The sequence below is a fragment of the Thalassophryne amazonica genome, chromosome 21, assembly GCF_902500255.1.
Source record: "Thalassophryne amazonica chromosome 21, fThaAma1.1, whole genome shotgun sequence".
NCBI classification, from domain to species: domain Eukaryota; kingdom Metazoa; phylum Chordata; class Actinopteri; order Batrachoidiformes; family Batrachoididae; genus Thalassophryne; species Thalassophryne amazonica.
In genome coordinates, this window is record NC_047123.1 from 2,462,325 (window position 1) to 2,480,991 (window position 18,667).

At 41.1% G+C, this 18,667-nt stretch overlaps 1 long non-coding RNA gene and 1 pseudogene across 1 annotated transcript in view; one reads left to right on the plus strand and one right to left on the minus strand.

The window, feature by feature from the left end:
• The window catches only part of LOC117502648, an 81,684-nt gene that overhangs the window by 27,724 nt on the left and 35,293 nt on the right, over positions 1-18,667 (minus strand). The window lies entirely within an intron of this gene.
• LOC117502622 overlaps positions 1-18,667 on the plus strand; it is a 55,954-nt pseudogene that overhangs the window by 1,204 nt on the left and 36,083 nt on the right.

Consider the following 18,667-nt stretch of genomic DNA (forward strand, 5'->3'; position numbering starts at 1 on the left):
AAACAAATGTTCCACATTTTTCCACCACGTGTGGTCAGGAAAAATTTGGGCTTCAGTATCTTAACTTATTTGACGTAGTTAAATATACCCTTAAAATATATATGAGGCATTTCTCCTTTGAGTCATTTGTAAGATTTCAGATAATTAGCAGATGTTTTTCTATATATAAAAAAGTTGATTTGAAATGATTAAAAAAAGAAAAAGTTGAATGATTTTTTTTTTCTTCAGATTATAAAGGTGGTAATGTTTTCATGGGTGTTTCTGTTCTTAGTTGAATAACTCAAAAACTATTAAATGGATTTCAATAACATTTGATGAGCAGACAGATAATGTTCTGGGAAACAAGTGATTAAATTTCAAATCTGATCCAGAATATATCTGACAGCTAGAAGAATGTTTGGCACAGAGCAACATTAAAGTGAAAAGGTTGTGCGTGAGAGGGTGTTGATGAGATTTGGTTCTTCTTGCACTCTAAATGTCAGTGCATTTCCTCTCTGAAAATTATTAGGTTTTTACCCAGAAAAAAACACAGCTTCAATTTCGAAGTCTTAGATAATTGATCTTGTTTTAAGAGTTAATTTCTTATTTTAAGTGTTCAATATGCTTATTTCTAGATTTAACAATCAATTCAAGAGTCTTGTCAAGTGAAATTATCTTGCTGCATGAGCAGATAAGTTCACTAGTTTTGAGGACCTTTTCCATCAGATTTAGGGTCTTTATCTTGTTTTTCGACACCACTTTTTTGCAGTGCTGGCATGGACCCAGATTTGAAGCAAAGTCCAGGTGTTTTTGAAGGTCTCTGTGGTCAGGACTTTGGCTTGGATGTTCACCTGTTTAATCCACAGCCAGCTGTGATGTGTGTTTGGGGTCATTGTTCTCTTGGAACTGTTGGGGGGAAAAAAACTACAAAAATAACCTTTACTCAAAACATAGAAAATCTCAGGTTTCTCCTCGTGAGTCCGTGCAAATAGAATACACAGACAACAATAATTTGAATTCAAGTTAATCCTCCCAGGTTTATTAAAACAGCAGAGCAGATCAGTCGTCAAAAATCATTTATCTTTGCAGAAAAAAGGGTTCAGAATGCATACACATCTTTAATAATGCCACAAAACCGATACCCACAGCATGTGCAGCAAAAAGAACACATTTCTTCTCAGTTTTTTTAAGCTTGCAGTTCAGAAATCTGTCCGGGCGGGGCGCTGCAGTCCCACACGTCTGCAGTCTCAGCACAAAACATGTAACTCCATGGAATAAAGCAGGCATTGCTGTTAATCCTTAATCGTCCAACGTTGTGCACTGTTTTCTTGTTTTCAGCTCCGTATGAGAACAGGTCCATGTGTTCAGTTCAGTGGTGTTATTGTGTGTCTACAGACACTTTCGAGGTTGCCTCCCCGATAACAAATAATCCAGTCATTGTTCTCTCCTGTGGAAGCAAAGTTCTTTCACAGTCAAAGTATGAAATCACTCACATTTTACAGAATGCAGAAGCAGCAATTAATTTTGAACAATACAGTCATTCAACTGTACATTATTGATCAGCATAGTTCAAACATAAATGTACAAACCATATGATTATAAACAGAGGCAAAAACAACATTATTTGCAGTAAACATCTTGACCTCATGACCTTTAAACATATGAAACATCATGTCAGGCATTAGTCATGACGTTATTAAAATGGTCAATGTCTGACATGTTTTAAACCAACATGTTACACCCGACTTAAGCATATGTTATTTATGAAAACCTTAAACCAAAACACTACTGATTTGAGAGTCAACACACCTGTCAGCAGTTTAACATGTTCAATACAATTCATCATAAGCACATATTTCAATCATTAATCAAACTGTATAATATTATATCATTTCAAAACCATCATAAATCAGTAGAACACCTGTCAAAGCATAGACATACACATTTTCATTCATTTGACATCATGATAAAACCCTTAAACACATTATGGCACAAGTATACACTCTATTCAACTTCATTCATTCAATACAATATCTAGTTCATTTAAACCTGCATGATGTACATACTTCTAAACATTTGGTACTTTTTGTAAATAATTAACACAAAACCTTTTATTCAGTTTGGTAACTTTTAGCATTGTTAACATGCAAAGCTAATTATAAGTAAAATAGCATATTTTCATTTATTCTTTACAGAACCTGATGGTTTGAGGTTTTGCTGAAGAATTCTGAGCTCATCCTCCTTCATGATTTCATCCACTTTGTGGAACAGTTCCTGTAAAACAGTCCCAGAGCCTCATGGTACCAGCACCTTGCTGGTTCAGGGTTCTTGGAGTTGAATGTCTCATCTTTACTCCTCAAATGTACCTCAGATCATTTTGGCCAAACAACTCAGTTTTTGTCTCATCTGACCAGAAAGATGTTTGTTTGTTTGTTTGTTTTCCCCTGCGTCCATGAGTTCAGCTGCCAACTTTAGTTGATCTTAAAGATCAATCAATCAATCAATTTTTTTATATAGCGCCAAATCACAACAAACAGTTGCCCCAAGGCGCTTTATATTGTAAGGCAAGGCCATACAATAATTATGTAAAACCCCAACGGTCAAAACGACCCCCTGTGAGCAAGCACTTGGCTACAGTGGGAAGGAAAAACTCCCTTTTAACAGGAAGAAACCTCCAGCAGAACCAGGCTCAGTCTTCTGCTGGGACTGGTTGGGGCTGAGGGGAGAGAATCAGGAAAAAGACATGCTGTGGAGGGGAGCAGAGATCGATCACTAATGATTAAATGCAGAGTGGTGCATACAGAGCAAAAAGAGAAACAGTGCATCATGGGAACCCCCCAGCAGTCTACGTCTATAGCAGCATAACTAAGGGATGGTTCAGGGTCACCTGATCCAGCCCTAACTATAAGCTTTAGCAAAAAGGAAAGTTTTAAGCCTAATCTTAAAAGTAGAGAGGGTGTCTGTCTCCCTGATCTGAATTGGGAGCTGGTTCCACAGGAGAGGAGCCTGAAAGCTGAAGGCTCTGCCTCCCATTCTACTCTTACAAACCCTAGGAACTACAAGTAAGCCCGCAGTCTGAGAGCGAAGCGCTCTAATGGGGTAATATGGTACTACGAGGTCCCTAAGATAAGATGGGACCTGATTATTCAAAACCTTATAAGTAAGAAGAAGAATTTTAAATTCTATTCTGGAATTAACAGGAAGCCAATGAAGAGAGGCCAATATGGGTGAGATATGCTCTCTCCTTCTAGTCCCCGTCAGTACTCTAGCTGCAGCATTTTGAATTAACTGAAGGCTTTTTAGGGAACTTTTAGGACAACCTGATAATAATGAATTACAATAGTCCAGCCTAGAGGAAATAAATGCATGAATTAGTTTTTCAGCATCACTCTGAGACAAGACCTTTCTGATTTTAGAGATATTGCGTAAATGCAAAAAAGCAGTCCTACATATTTGTTTAATATGCGCTTTGAATGACATATCCTGATCAAAAATGACTCCAAGATTTCTCACAGTATTACTAGAGGTCAGGGTAATGCCATCCAGAGTAAGGATCTGGTTAGACACCATGTTTCTAAGATTTGTGGGGCCAAGTACAATAACTTCAGTTTTATCTGAGTTTAAAAGCAGGAAATTAGAGGTCATCCATGTCTTTATGTCTGTAAGACAATCCTGCAGTTTAGCTAATTGGTGTGTGTCCTCTGGCTTCATGGATAGATAAAGCTGGGTATCATCTGCGTAACAATGAAAATTTAAGCAATACGTCTAATAATACTGCCTAAGGGAAGCATGTATAAATCAATCAATCAATCAATTTTTTTTTATATAGCGCCAAATCACAACAAACAGTTGCCCCAAGGTGCTTTAAAGTATAAAGTGAATGAAATTGGTCCTAGCACAGAACCTTGTGGAACTCCATAATTAACTTTAGTCTGTGAAGAAGATTCCCCATTTACATCAACAAATTGTAATCTATTAGACAAATATGATTCAAACCACCGCAGCGCAGTGCCTTTAATACCTATTGCATGCTCTAATCTCTGTAATAAAATTTTATGGTCAACAGTATCAAAAGCAGCACTGAGGTCTAACAGAACAAGCACAGAGATGAGTCCACTGTCTGAGGCCATAAGAAGATCATTTGTAACCTTCACTAATGCTGTTTCTGTACTATGATGAATTCTAAAACCTGACTGAAACTCTTCAAATAGACCATTCCTCTGCAGATGATCAGTTAGCTGTTTTACAACTACCCTTTCAAGAATTTTTGAGAGAAAAGGAAGGTTGGAGATTGGCCTATAATTAGCTAAGATAGCTGGGTCAAGTGATGGCTTTTTAAGTAATGGTTTAATTACTGCCACCTTAAAAGCCTGTGGTACATAGCCAACTAATAAAGATAGATTGATCATATTTAAGATCGAAGCATTAAATAATGGTAGGGCTTCCTTGAGCAGCCTGGTAGGAATGGGGTCTAATAAACATGTTGATGGTTTGGATGAAGTAACTAATGAAAATAACTCAGACAGAACAATTGGAGAGAAAGAGTCTAACCAAATACCGGCATCACTGAAAGCAGCCAAAGATAACGATACGTCTTTGGGATGGTTATGAGTAATTTTTTCTCTAATAGTTAAAATTTTGTTAGCAAAGAAAGTCATGAAGTCATTACTAGTTAAAGTTAATGGAATACTCAGCTCAGTAGAGCTCTGACTCTTTGTCAGCCTGGCTACAGTGCTGAAAAGAAACCTGGGGTTGTTCTTATTTTCTTCAATTAGTGATGAGTAGAAAGATGTCCTAGCTTTACGGAGGGCTTTTTTATAGAGAAACAGACCCTTTTTCCAGGCTAAGTGAAGATCTTCTAAATTAGTGAGACGCCATTTCCTCTCCAACTTACGGGTTATCTGTTTTAAGCTATGAGTTTGTGAGTTATACCACGGAGTCAGACACTTCTGATTTAAAGCTCTCTTTTTCAGAGGAGCTACAGCATCCAAAGTTGTCTTCAATGAGGATGTAAAACTATTGACGAGATACTCTATCTCACTTACAGAGTTTAGGTAGCTACTCTGCACTGTGTTGGTATATGGCATTAGAGAACATAAAGAAGGAATCATATCCTTAAACCTAGTTACAGCGCTTTCTGAAAGACTTCTAGTGTAATGAAACTTATTCCCCACTGCTGGGTAGTCCATCAGAGTAAATGTAAATGTTATTAAGAAATGATCAGACAGAAGGGAGTTTTCCGGGAATACTGTTAAGTCTTCTATTTCCATACCATAAGTCAGAACAAGATCTAAGATATGATTAAAGTGGTGGGTGGACTCATTTACTTTTTGAGCAAAGCCAATAGAGTCTAATAATAGATTAAATGCAGTGTTGAGGCTGTCATTCTCAGCATCTGTGTGGATGTTAAAATCGCCCACTATAATTATCTTATCTGAGCTAAGCACTAAGTCAGACAAAAGGTCTGAAAATTCACAGAGAAACTCACAGTAACGACCAGGTGGACGATAGATAATAACAAATAAAACTGGTTTTTGGGACTTCCAATTTGGATGGACAAGACTAAGAGACAAGCTTTCAAATTAATTAAAGCTCTGTCTGGGTTTTTGATTAATTAATAAGCTGGAATGGAAGATTGCTGCTAATCCTCCACCTCGGCCCGTGCTACGAGCATTCTGACAGTTAGTGTGACTCGGGGGTGTTGACTCATTTAAACTAACATATTCATCCTGCTGTAACCAAGTTTCTGTAAGGCAGAATAAATCAATATGTTGATCAATTATTATATCATTTACTAACAGGGACTTAGAAGAGAGAGACCTAATGTTTAATAGACCACATTTAACTGTTTTAGTCTGTGGTGCAGTTGAAGGTGCTATATTATTTTTTCTTTTTGAATTTTTATGCTTAAATAGATTTTTGCTGGTTATTGGTAGTCTGGGAGCAGGCACCGTCTCTACGGGGATGGGGTAATGAGGGGATGGCAGGGGGAGAGAAGCTGCAGAGAGGTGTGTAAGACTACAGATGACTGTTTTGGAGGAGGAGCCTTTTTTTTTTTTTGGACAGCATTCTGTCAGTTTAGAACTGGACTGGTGCTTATCCCAAGATACCAGGGTGTGAATTAAATTTCATTTCATTTCATTTATATCACACCAAATCACAACAAAGTTGCCTCAAGGTGCTTCATACAAGAACTCAACACAAGAACTCAATGACTGTTTGTTTCTTTGTTTATTTTTAAGCATTTTTTTTTCCCAGATTTTGACTTTCTGACTTCTTGTGGTTTTGTTTCCTGTGAGGTCAAAGCGGGAGCTGCCAGTAATGGAAGGATCCGGAAGGAAGATAAGCAGGTACGAGGTTTTTGTTTATTTTCTCTCTGCGGGACAAATATGTTTATCCACCGTTTGATGTCATGATCACTTGGTATCATGGTGTCTCAGTATCGTGATGTCTCGGCGTTGTGGTGTCTCCATGTCGTGGTCTCTCGGTGTCGTGGTGTCTCAGTATTGTGATGTCTCCATGTTGTGGTGTCTCCGTGTCATGATGTCTCAGTATCGTGATGTCTCCATGTTGTGGTGTCTCCGTGTCATGATGTCTCAGTATCGTGATGTCTCCATGTCGTGGTGTCTCCATGTCATGGTCTCTCAGTGTCGTGGTGTCTCTGTGTCTCCGTGTCATGATGTCTCACTGTCGTGGTGTCTCCGTGTCGTGGTGTCTCCATGTTGTGGTGTCTGTGTCTCGGTGTCATGGTGTCTCAGTGTCATGGTGTCTCGGTGTCATGATGTCTCAGTGTCGTGGTGTCTCCGTGTCATGGTGTCTCTGTGTCTCAGTGTCATGATGTCTCAGTATCGTGATGTCTCGGTGTTGTGGTGTCTCCGTGTGATGGTGTCTCGGTGTTGTGGTGTCTCCGTGTCATGGTGTCTCTGTGTCGTGGTCTCTCGGTGTCATGGTGTCTCTGTGTTGTGGTCTCTCTGTGTCATGGTGTCTCGGTGTCATGATGTCTCAGTATCGTGATGTCTCCATGTCGTGGTGTCTCCGTGTCGTGGTGTCTCCATGTTGTGGTGTCTGTGTCTCTGTGTCATGGTGTCTCCATGTCGTGGTGTCTCCATGTCGTGGTGTCTCCATGTTGTGGTGTCTGTGTCTCTGTGTCGTGGTCTCTCGGTGTCATGGTGTCTCCATGTCGTGGTATCGTGGTGTCTCTGTGTCATGGTGTCTCTGTGTCATGGTCTCTTGGTGTCATGGTGTCTCCATGTCGTGGTGTCTCCGTGTCATGGTGTCTCTGTGTCGTGGTCTCTCGGTGTCATGGTGTCTCCATGTCGTGGTGTTGTGGTGTCTCTGTGTCATGGTGTCTCCGTGTCATGATGTCTCCATGTCGTGGTGTCTCCGTGTCGTGGTGTCTCCATGTTGTGGTGTCTTGGTGTCTCTGTGTCTTGGTGTCTCTGTGTCATGGTGTCTCTGTGTCATGGTGTCTCCGTGTCATGATGTCTCAGTATCGTGATGTCTCTGTGTCTCGGTGTCATGATGTCTCAGTATCGTGATGTCTCCGTGTCGTGGTGTCTCTGTGTCTCGGTGTCATGATGTCTCAGTATCGTGATGTCTCAGTGTTGTGGTGTCTCCGTGTCATGGTGTCTCCATGTTGTGGTGTCTGTGTCTCTGTGTCATGGTCTCTTGGTGTCATGGTGTCTCTGTGTCGTGGTCTCTCGGTGTCATGGTGTCTCCATGTCATGGTATCGTGGTGTCTCTGTGTCATGGTCTCTCTGTGTCATGGTCTCTCTGTGTCATGGTGTCTCTGTGTCATGATGTCTCAGTATCGTGATGTCTCCGTGTCGTGGTGTCTCCATGTTGTGGTGTCTGTGTCTCGGTGTTATGTCTCTGTGTCATGGTGTCTCTGTGTCATGATGTCTCAGTATCGTGATGTCTCAGTATCGTGATGTCTCCGTGTCGTGGTGTCTCCATGTTGTGGTGTCTGTGTCTCTGTGTCATGATGTCTCTGTGTCATGATGTCTCAGTATCGTGATGTCTCCGTGTCGTGGTGTCTCCGTGTCGTGGTGTCTCCATGTCGTGGTGTCTCCATGTTGTGGTGTCATGATGTCTCTGTGTCATGGTGTCTCTGTGTCGTGGTGTCTCCGTGTCGTGGTGTCTCCGTGTCATGGTGTCTCCGTGTCGTGGTGTCTCCATGTTGTGGTGTCTGTGTCTCTGTGTCATGGTGTCTCGGTGTCATGATGTCTCAGTATCGTGATGTCTCCGTGTTGTGGTGTCTCGGTGTTGTGATGTCTCAGTATCGTGATGTCTCGGTGTTGTGGTGTCTCCGTGTCATGGTGTCTCCGTGTCGTGGTCTCTCGGTGTCATGGTGTCTCCGTGTCGTGGTCTCTCGGTGTCATGGTGTCTCCGTGTCGTGGTGTCTCAGTGTCGAGGACTTTCGGTATCGTGGTGTCTCTGTGTCATGGTCTCTCAGTGTTGTGGTGTCTTTGTGTCTCTGTGGCATCCCTCACTCCTCCCCTTCATGCACACTCAGTCAGTTTGGGGACAACCTGCTCTGGACACATTCACCGTGTCCTAATCTTTATAAACACGGAACAAAAATATAAACGCAACACTTTTGTTTTTGCTCCCATTTTTCATGAGCTGAACTCAAAGAGCTAAAACATTTTCTATGTACACAAAAGACCCATTTCTCTCAATTATTGTTCACAAATCTGTGTAAATCGGTTAGTGAGCACTTCTCCTTTTCCAAGATAATCCATCCCACCTCCAAGGTGTGATGTACAGTGGCTTGCAGAAGTATTCACCCCCTTGGTATTTCACACATTTTAATTTGTTTATGGCATTTCAAATACAAAAAGTAAATCAGGCTTCTCAACTTGGACATGTTCATGTATCCATCCCCTGACTTGTCTGAAGAAAACTGGCAATTAAACTGATTATTTACAGGTATTATATCAAAAGTGGCTGATTACTTATGCAACCCATCATCTTGGCTTTTATATTTTTAATTAATTTATGTCAAGTTGTAGAGATTTGCTTTCACATTGAGCCCAAGGAAGATAATTTTAGAAATGTTTATATTGAGAAGCCTGATTTACTTTTTGTATTTGAAATGCCATAAACAAATTAAAAAGCGTGAAATACCAAGGGGCCAAATACTTTTGCAAGCCACTGTATCAAGATGCTGATTAGACAGCATCATTACTGCACAGGTGTGCCTGAGGCTGGCCACAATAAAAGGCCACTCTGAAATGTGAACTTTTGCTTTATTGTGTGTGTGTGGGGGGGGGGGGGGGGGGGGGGGGTTTAAGAAAACCAGTCAGTATCGGGTGTTGATCACCACTGGCCTCACGCAGTGCAACACGTCTGCTTCACATAGAGTTGGTCAGCAGCCAGACGCAATTAAATGTGAGCATTTGCCCACTGAAGTCGGTTATGACGACAAACTGCAGTCAGGTCGAGACCCCGATGAGGATGATGAGCATGCAGATGAGCTCCCCTGAGACGGTTTCTGCAGAAATTCTTTGGTTCTGCAAATTGACTGTTGCAGCAGCTGTCCAGGTCTCAGACCATCCTGGAGGTGAACATGCTGGATGTGGAGGTCCTGGGCTGGTGTGGTGACATGTGGTCTGCGGTGGTGAAGCTGGTTGGATGTACTGCCAAATTCTATGAAACACCTTTGGCAGAGAAATGAACATTCAGTTCACAGGCACCAGCTCTGGTGGATATTCCTGCAGTCAGCATGCCGACTGCACACCACCTCAAAACTTGTGACATCTGTGTCATTGTGCTGTGTGATAAAACTGAACATTTCAGAGTGTCCTTTAACTGTGGCCAGCCTAAGGCACACCTGTGCAATAATCATGCTGTCTAATCAGCATCTTGATATGTCACACCTGTGATGTGTGACATATACCGAGCACTTCTCCTCGGCCAAGGAGAAGTGCTTATGAACACAGATTTGTCAACAAATATTGAGAGAAATAGGTTTGTGTACATAGAAAATGTTTTAGTTCTTTGAGTTCAGCTCATGAAAAATGGGAGCAAAAACAAAACCTGTTTCTATTTTTGTTCGGTGTATTTCAATTAACTGAACACCATCGACTTATCTGCAGACAGCAGGCTGTAAAAGTGATGTTTAGATATATTAATTATCCAATCATTGTTTTGTGTTTTATATTTGTTTAATTTGATTCAGATTGTGCTGTAAATATTTTATTTCAGTTTATAATTAAGAAGCATATTTTTTTCTATGTAAATTTTAAAAATCCTCTTATTTTTGAACTGATGTTAAAAAAAACCATGTAAAAGCCCAAAGGATGAGCAGGTTTTGTAGGCTGTGTAAATTAGAGTGTGACTGAATGTCAGGGTCAACTTTAAAGGTCAAATATCACAGTGAACAACATTAAAAATCTATATATTTCCTTTTTTAAGGAGCTGTGTGGAAAAGCTCCTGTTTCGGTACCTTTGGACAAATGAGGACACTCTTAAAGATTAAGATCTTCCTCCAGGATTTAACGGAGCACACGGCAGATTAACGTTCTACAAACACACTTACAAAGAAACGAGGTCACAACATCACAATGTGTCACAGCTTCCTATTCAAAGAAACCTTATTTTGAAGACGTCTGTGTTACATTATCTGTCCGATATCTTTAACTTAACAGAGACAAACCACCGAGACAATCGGTGCAGCAGTAAAACGGTTTAATCGTTCAGAATAAATGAACACATTAATTCACAAAAATACACAAAAACAAAGTAAAATGACAAACACACACATTTACAACTGAACAAGTTTTTAAGATCAGAGGATTAAAATCTGCAGCTCGCTGGACATTTGAATCACACTATTGTTTGACATATCAAGTCTGGACGTCGAGCTGTTTGAACGTAATCTGTTCTCATCCCTCTGAATTAGGAGGTTCAGCAGATTATCTGAATCAACTCACTTTAAGACAAGAAACTACATCACACCACTACACACCGTTACACACCACTACACACCGTAACACACCACTACACACCGTAACACACCACTACACACCGTAACACACCACTACACACCGTAACACACCACTACACACCGTAACACACCACTACACACCGTAACACACCACTACACACCGTTACACACCACTACGCACCGTAACACACCACTACACACCGTTACACACCACTACACACCGTTACACACCACTACACACCACTACACACCGTAACACACCACTACACACCGTAACACACCACTACACACCGTTACACACCACTACGCACCGTAACACACCACTACACACCGTTACACACCACTACACACCGTTACACACCACTACACACCACTACACACCGTAACACACCACTACACACCGTTACACACCACTACACACCGTTACACACCACTACACACCACTACACACCGTAACACACCACTACACACCGTAACACACCACTACACACCGTAACACACCACTACACACCGTAACACACCACTACGCACCGTAACACACCACTACGCACCGTAACACACCACTACGCACCGTAACACACCACTACGCACCGTAACACACCACTACACACCGTAACACACCACTGCACACCGTAACACACCACTACGCACCGTAACACACCACTACGCACCGTAACACACCACTACACACCGTAACACACCACTACACACCGTTACACACCACTACGCACCGTAACACACCACTACACACCGTTACACACCACTACACACCGTTACACACCACTACACACCACTACACACCGTAACACACCACTACACACCGTAACACACCACTACACACCGTTACACACCACTACACACCGTTACACACCACTACACACCGTAACACACCACTACACACCGTAACACACCACTACACACCGTAACACACCACTACACACCGTAACACACCACTACACACCGTAACACACCACTACACACCGTAACACACCACTACACACCGTAACACACCACTACGCACCGTAACACACCACTACGCACCGTAACACACCACTACGCACCGTAACACACCACTGCACACCGTAACACACCACTGCACACCGTAACACACCACTACACACCGTTACACACCACTACACACCGTTACACACCACTACGCACCGTAACACACCACTACGCACCGTAACACACCACTACACACCGTAACACACCACTGCACACCGTAACACACCACTACACACCGTTACACACCACTACACACCGTAACACACCACTACACACCGTTACACACCACTACACACCGTAACACACCACTACACACCGTTACACACCACTACACACCGTAACACACCACTACACACCGTAACACACCACTACACACCGTAACACACCACTACACACCGTAACACACCACTACACACCGTTACACACCACTACGCACCGTAACACACCACTACGCACCGTTACACACCACTACACACCGTAACACACCACTACACACCGTAACACACCGTTACACACCACTACGCACCGTTACACACCACTACACACCGTAACACACCACTACACACCGTAACACACCACTACACACCGTAACACACCACTACACACCACTACACACCACTGCACACCGTAACACACCACTACACACCGTTACACATTATAAAGTGATGTAATGGACCATAATAAATTATAACACTCCACAGCAGACGTGTGTGTGTTTCTCTGAGGAGACAAATCTCTCTTATCCACATAAACACAGTGGTAGCGTCTGTCACTGCGTTTAGCACAGTGCAGCAGTAATGAATCAAACTGTCGTGTTTCCAGCTGTTTGCAGTAAAACGTGACCTTGTTACATATATTCTTCATGGACGGCAGACATGATGTTTTGATGTCTTTTTCTCTTTCGTGGATGCCTTCAGAATGTGACATCACAGTCTTTGACTTTCAAATGTCATAGGAGGTTTTTCAGACATTAACTCTCCTCCGATCTCCTCCAGCCCGTTAGCCAAGAGAAGTCCAGACATCACAAAGGTTTGGGCGATGAGGTCCGAGCAGCTGCTCCGCATAGATGACCACGACTTCACCATGAGGCCGGGATTTGGAGGTGAGGACTCAAAGTGGACTGAACGAAGGATTTTAATTGAGTGTTGAGACAAGTCTTTGGACTTTCTGTTAAACCCGTGAGTTACGAGGGAAGTGACAAAAACCAAGAGGTGATAAGTTAGGGAATAACTGTCTGATGATTTGTGGACATTCGTGCTGGACTTTATGGTCGCAAATTGAGTTTTGCGACCATAAAAACCAGCATCAACGTCCACAAATCATCAGACACAAGGGGATTATTCCCATTTTCTGTAAGTAATTTGATCGGCGAAGCTTACCGTAGCAACAGCGTCTTCATGCCAAACTGCAAATTCTGTGAGCTGAGCCACAGATTTCTCCATCTGATCAGCTGCATTGAGTCATTCTGTATCAGAATCCACATCAATACTTTTGTATGATGGATTAAATCCGCACATTTCGGAATCGTCGCTCCACCAGTTTCTCTCGCTCTCAACTGACGGCGCCATTATTGACATCTGTGTAGCAACGTGGTCAGGGCGCGGAGTAACACATCAAATGTGAAACAGTCAAATATTTTGCCACCGTCAATGTGATATTTTATGGTCTGAAATTTCACATGATTAACCAATCAGATTTGCGGAACAAATGTAATTGGATTAGAATGTGTTTTACCCTTCATTCTGCCCAAAATGTCAATCAAAAACCACGCCCACTGACAAACTGATGGAGTTTTTTAGTAGGGAGGAAGCAAGAAAAACTAGAGCACCGCGCTCGCAGAGCGCAAACCTCCGCCGACACCAGTTTCAAAGTCCATAAATTTCACCTTGGAAAAACTTCAAGGTCAAAGTCCTGTTAAAAGTGACATTTCATAAGATAAATTAGATGTGATCAAATGTCTGGAGGATTGTATTTACTTCATGCACTTGAATCAAAGGTTTTTTGTGGTGGTGTCAGGTTTTTTATTTTACTTTTTCAGTTTCTGAATTCTTTTTCAGATCATTTTTACACGACATTAGTTTTCTCTGCGGTGCACAGTTTCTCGTTGCTTTTTGGCACTTGGTTTCTGACTGATAACTGGAAGACAAACAGGCATAAAATTGGAATCTCCATCCAATTTTCATGGTGTCGGTAAATCCAGAACAGAAATATGAGAGTGATTGAGGCACTTTGATTAAGATATAATGTCAAATATACATTAAATGGGATTTTCAATGTTAAATTTAAATGGCCACAAAATCTGTAATCTGGATGAGATCTGGAACAAACTTTCAGTCGATACAGGATACCATCCTACAACTACATAACGTTCTCAAATATGAAAGAAACGTGATTTTTTTTTTTGGCAGAGTTATGAATTTTTTTAAATTTGTTTGATGTTAAAGGTAGAGATTTTTCCATAAATTGACCTATGACTTTGAAAATTTAATCGGTTCTTGTCTATCAGGATATGAATCTTCAGTAAAAATTTCATAAAGATATATGAAAAACTGTGGATTAGAGGCTGTTCACAAACAAACAAACAACCGGCTGAAAACAGAACCACCTCCAACTTTGTTGGCGGAAGTTGAGGCAACTCTGCTGTGATTTGGCGCTATATAAATGAAAAGTAATAAATTGCTGAAAATGATGAATATTAGTTGATGAATAAAATGTATCACTCCATGTGCATCTGCATGCACATTTCCAATCATTCACTTTAATCTTTCATTATTATTATTACAACCCCTGGCAAAAATTCTGGAATCACCGGCCTCGGAGGATGTTCATTCAGTTGTTTAATTTTGTAGAAAAAAGCAGATCACAGACATGACACAAAACTAAAGTCATTTCAAATGGCAACTTTCTGGCTTTAAGAAACACTATAAGAAATCAGGAAAAAAGATTGTGGCAGTTAGTAACGGTTACTTTTTTAGACCAAGCAGAGGAAAAAAATATGGACTCACTCAATTCTGAGGAATAAATTATGGAATCACCCTGTAAATTTCCATCCCCCAAATTAACACCTGCATCAAATCACATCTGCTCATTGACATTAACCCTATGTCATGAAATTGACCCTATGTGTCTTTTTGCAAGGAATGTTTTCACAGTTTTTGCTCTATGGCAAGATGCATTATCATCTTGACAAATGATTTCATCATCCTCAAACATCAGAAAAGTGTGCAAAATATCAACATAAACTTTTGACACATTGACTCTCTTTTTATCATCAGAGTCCAGCTCTGCTGCAGTCACCCAAATGTATTTAGTTAGTTATGTGTAGCTGGAAACAAGACAAAATCGACTGTCACTGCAGTGACCTCTGAGAGATCAGAGGTCAGCTGTGTTTCACACTGCAGATTTGAAGTTCACAGCTCAATAAATCTCAAGAGAACATTCTAGAAAAACAAAGGCCACTAGATTGCAACCTCAGAAAGATAGACAACGAGCTACAACCTTATTGTCATCCAAATGAACCGTCCACTGGTCTGAAGGAGCAGGCGGCTGTGAGAAGAAAGTGCCGAAACAAAAACAGACACCAGAAAAATATTAAATAAATTCAGTGTTATAGGGTGTGGCATCAAAAATTCACAGCCCACATCGTTGGTCTCCTGCTGGTTATGAAGGTCATTTTGTATAATTTTGGAGAATTTGGCTTTAAAATATAGCACACAATAAGCCACTTTTTCCTTCTAACCCAAAACAGTATAAACCACTTTTGTACGAGGTCTATTAGTAAAGTATCCGACCTTATTATTTTTTTAAAAAACCATATGGGTTTGAATCACGTGATTGCGTCAGACAAGCTTGAACCCTCGTGCGCATGTGTGAGTTTTTCCACGCCTGTCGGTTGCGTCATTCGCCTGTGAGCAGGCTTTGAGTGAGGAGTGGGGTTTTTTCCATCAGATTTTTTTCAGAAACTGTTAGAGACTGGCAGCTGGAAACCATTCGAAAAATTTATCTGGCTTTTGGTGAAAATTGTACGGGCTTCACAGAGAATAAGGACTGTTACTACAGCTTTAAGGACGCTCGGCGCGCCGCGCTCCGTGCCGCCATCGAGAGCCACAAACCACCGGATCATTTCTAAATGGATGGTTCTGTGGATCAGACGACGTTCCGGATAAAACACAGCGTCCAGTTTGGAAATGAATGGCACATTCCACTGTTACAGGAGTTTTTATCATGGAAAGAGGAGCGGAGCCCGTAACATTTTCACCGAAAGCCAGATAATTTTTTCTAATGGTTTCCAGCTGCCAGTCTCTGTTTCTGAAAAAATTCTGATGGAAAAAAAAGCCCAAATCATTCCACCATTTCCTGGCAATGAAACAACGATGAGGGGGCTGGACCACTCCTAACTCAAAGCCTGCTCACAGGCGAATGACGCAACCGACAGGTGTGGAAAAACTCACGCATGCGCACGAGGGTTCAAGCTTGTCTGACGCAATCACACGTGATTCAAATCCATATGGTTTTTGAAAAAATAATAAGGTTGGATACTTTTCTAATAGACCTCGTAGTTACAAAAGATACACACTTTTTCTTTATTCCTTTATTAAGGTTACATTCAATTTGAAGACAAAAAAAGGGTACAGATTTTAGAGGAAAGATGAGCAGTGGGCACATGGTCAGAACCACATCACAAACACAGATACAAGGTTTGTGTTTTGTGTTGATCAGAAATCTGGTCCAAACTCTCACCTCGTTTGTTCGGGACTATGGATCAAAATAAAAACTGTCATTGGCTTTGAGTCATATGGACAAGAAATAGAAATGGAGGGAGGTGTTTTTTGTCTGTGTGTGTGTGTGTGTTTTTGTTTTTTGTCTGTGTGTGTGTGTGTGTGTTTTTGTTTTTTGTCTGTGTGTGTGTGTGTTTTTGTTTTTTGTCTGCATATACAGTAGTGTTCAGAATAATAGTAGTGCTATGTGACTAAAAAGATTAATCCAGGTTTTGAGTATATTTCTTATTGTTACATGGGAAACAAGGTACCAGTAGATTCAGTAGATTCTCACAAATCCAACAAGACCAAGCATTCATGATATGCACACTCTTAAGGCTATGAAATTGGGCTATTAGTAAAAAACAAAAGTAGTATGTAGTGTGATTGAACGTGGTGTGTGTGTGTGTGTGTGTGTGTGTGTGTGTGTGTGTGTGTGTGTGTGTGTGTGTGTGTGTGTGTGTGTGTGTGTGTGTGTGTGTGTGTGTGTGTGTGTGTGTGTGTGAAAGCTCACACACACTCAAAGCCAACCGACAACTTCTACGACCCCTGGCAAAAATGATGGAATCACCGGCCTCGGAGGATGTTCATTCAGTTGTTTAATTTTGTAGAAAAAAAGCAGATCACAGACATGACACAAAACTAAAGTCATTTCAAATGGCAACTTTCTGGCTTTAAGAAACACTATAAGAAATCAGGAAAAAAAAATTGTGGCAGTCAGTAACGGTTACTTTTTTAGACCAAGCAGAGGGAAAAAAATATGGACTCACTCAATTCTGAGGAATAAATTATGGAATCACCCTGTAAATTTCCATCCCCAAAACTAACACCTGCATCAAATCAGATCTGCTCATTGACATTGACCCTATGTGTCTTTCTGCAAGGAATGTTTTCACAGTTTTTGCTCTATGGCAAGATGCATTATCTTCTTGAAAAATGATTTCATCATCCTTAAACATCAGAAAAGTGTCCAAAATATCAACATAAACTTGTGCATTTATTGATGATGTAATGACAGCCATCTCCCCAGTGCCTTTACCTGACATGCAGCCCCATATCATCAATGACTGTGGAAATTTACATGTTCTCTTCAGGCAGTCATCTTTATAAATCTCACTGGAACGGCACCAAACAAAAGTTCCAGCATCATCACCTTGCCCAATGCAGATTCCAGATTCATCACTGAATATGACTTTCATCCAGTCATCCACAGTCCACGATTGCTTTTCCTTAGCCCATTGTAACCTTGTTTTTTTTCTGTTTAGGTGTTAATGATGGCTTTCGTTTAGCTTTTCTGTATGTAAATCCAATTTCCTTTAGGCGGTTTCTTACAGTTCGGTCACAGACGTTGACTCCAGTTTCCTCCCATTCGTTCCTCATTTGTTTTGTTGTGCATTTTCGATTTTTGAGACATATTGCTTTAAGTTTTCTGTCTTGACGCTTTGATGTCTTCCTTGGTCTACCAGTATGTTTGCCTTTAACAACCTTCCCATGTTGTTTGTATTTGGTCCAGAGTTTAGACACAGCTGGCTGTGAACAACCAACATCTTTTGCAACATTGCGTGATGATTTACTCTCTTTTAAGAGTTTGATAATCCTCTCCTTTGTTTCAACTGACATCTCTCGTGTTGGAGCCATGATTCATGTCAGTCCACCTGGTGCAACAGCTCTCCAAGGTGTGATCACTCCTTTTTAGATGCAGACTAACAAGCAGATGTGATTTGATGCAGGTGTTAGTTTTGGGGATGAAAATTTACAGGGTGATTCCATAATTTATTCCTCAGAATTGAGTGAGTCCATATTTTTTGGTCTAAAAAAGTAACCGTTACTGACTGCCACAATCTTTTTTTCTTGATTTCTTATAGTGTTTCTTAAAGCCAGAAAGTTGCCATTTGAAATGACTTTAGTTTTGTGTCATGTCTGTGATCTGCTTTTTTTCTACAAAATTAAACAACTGAATGAACATCCTCCGAGG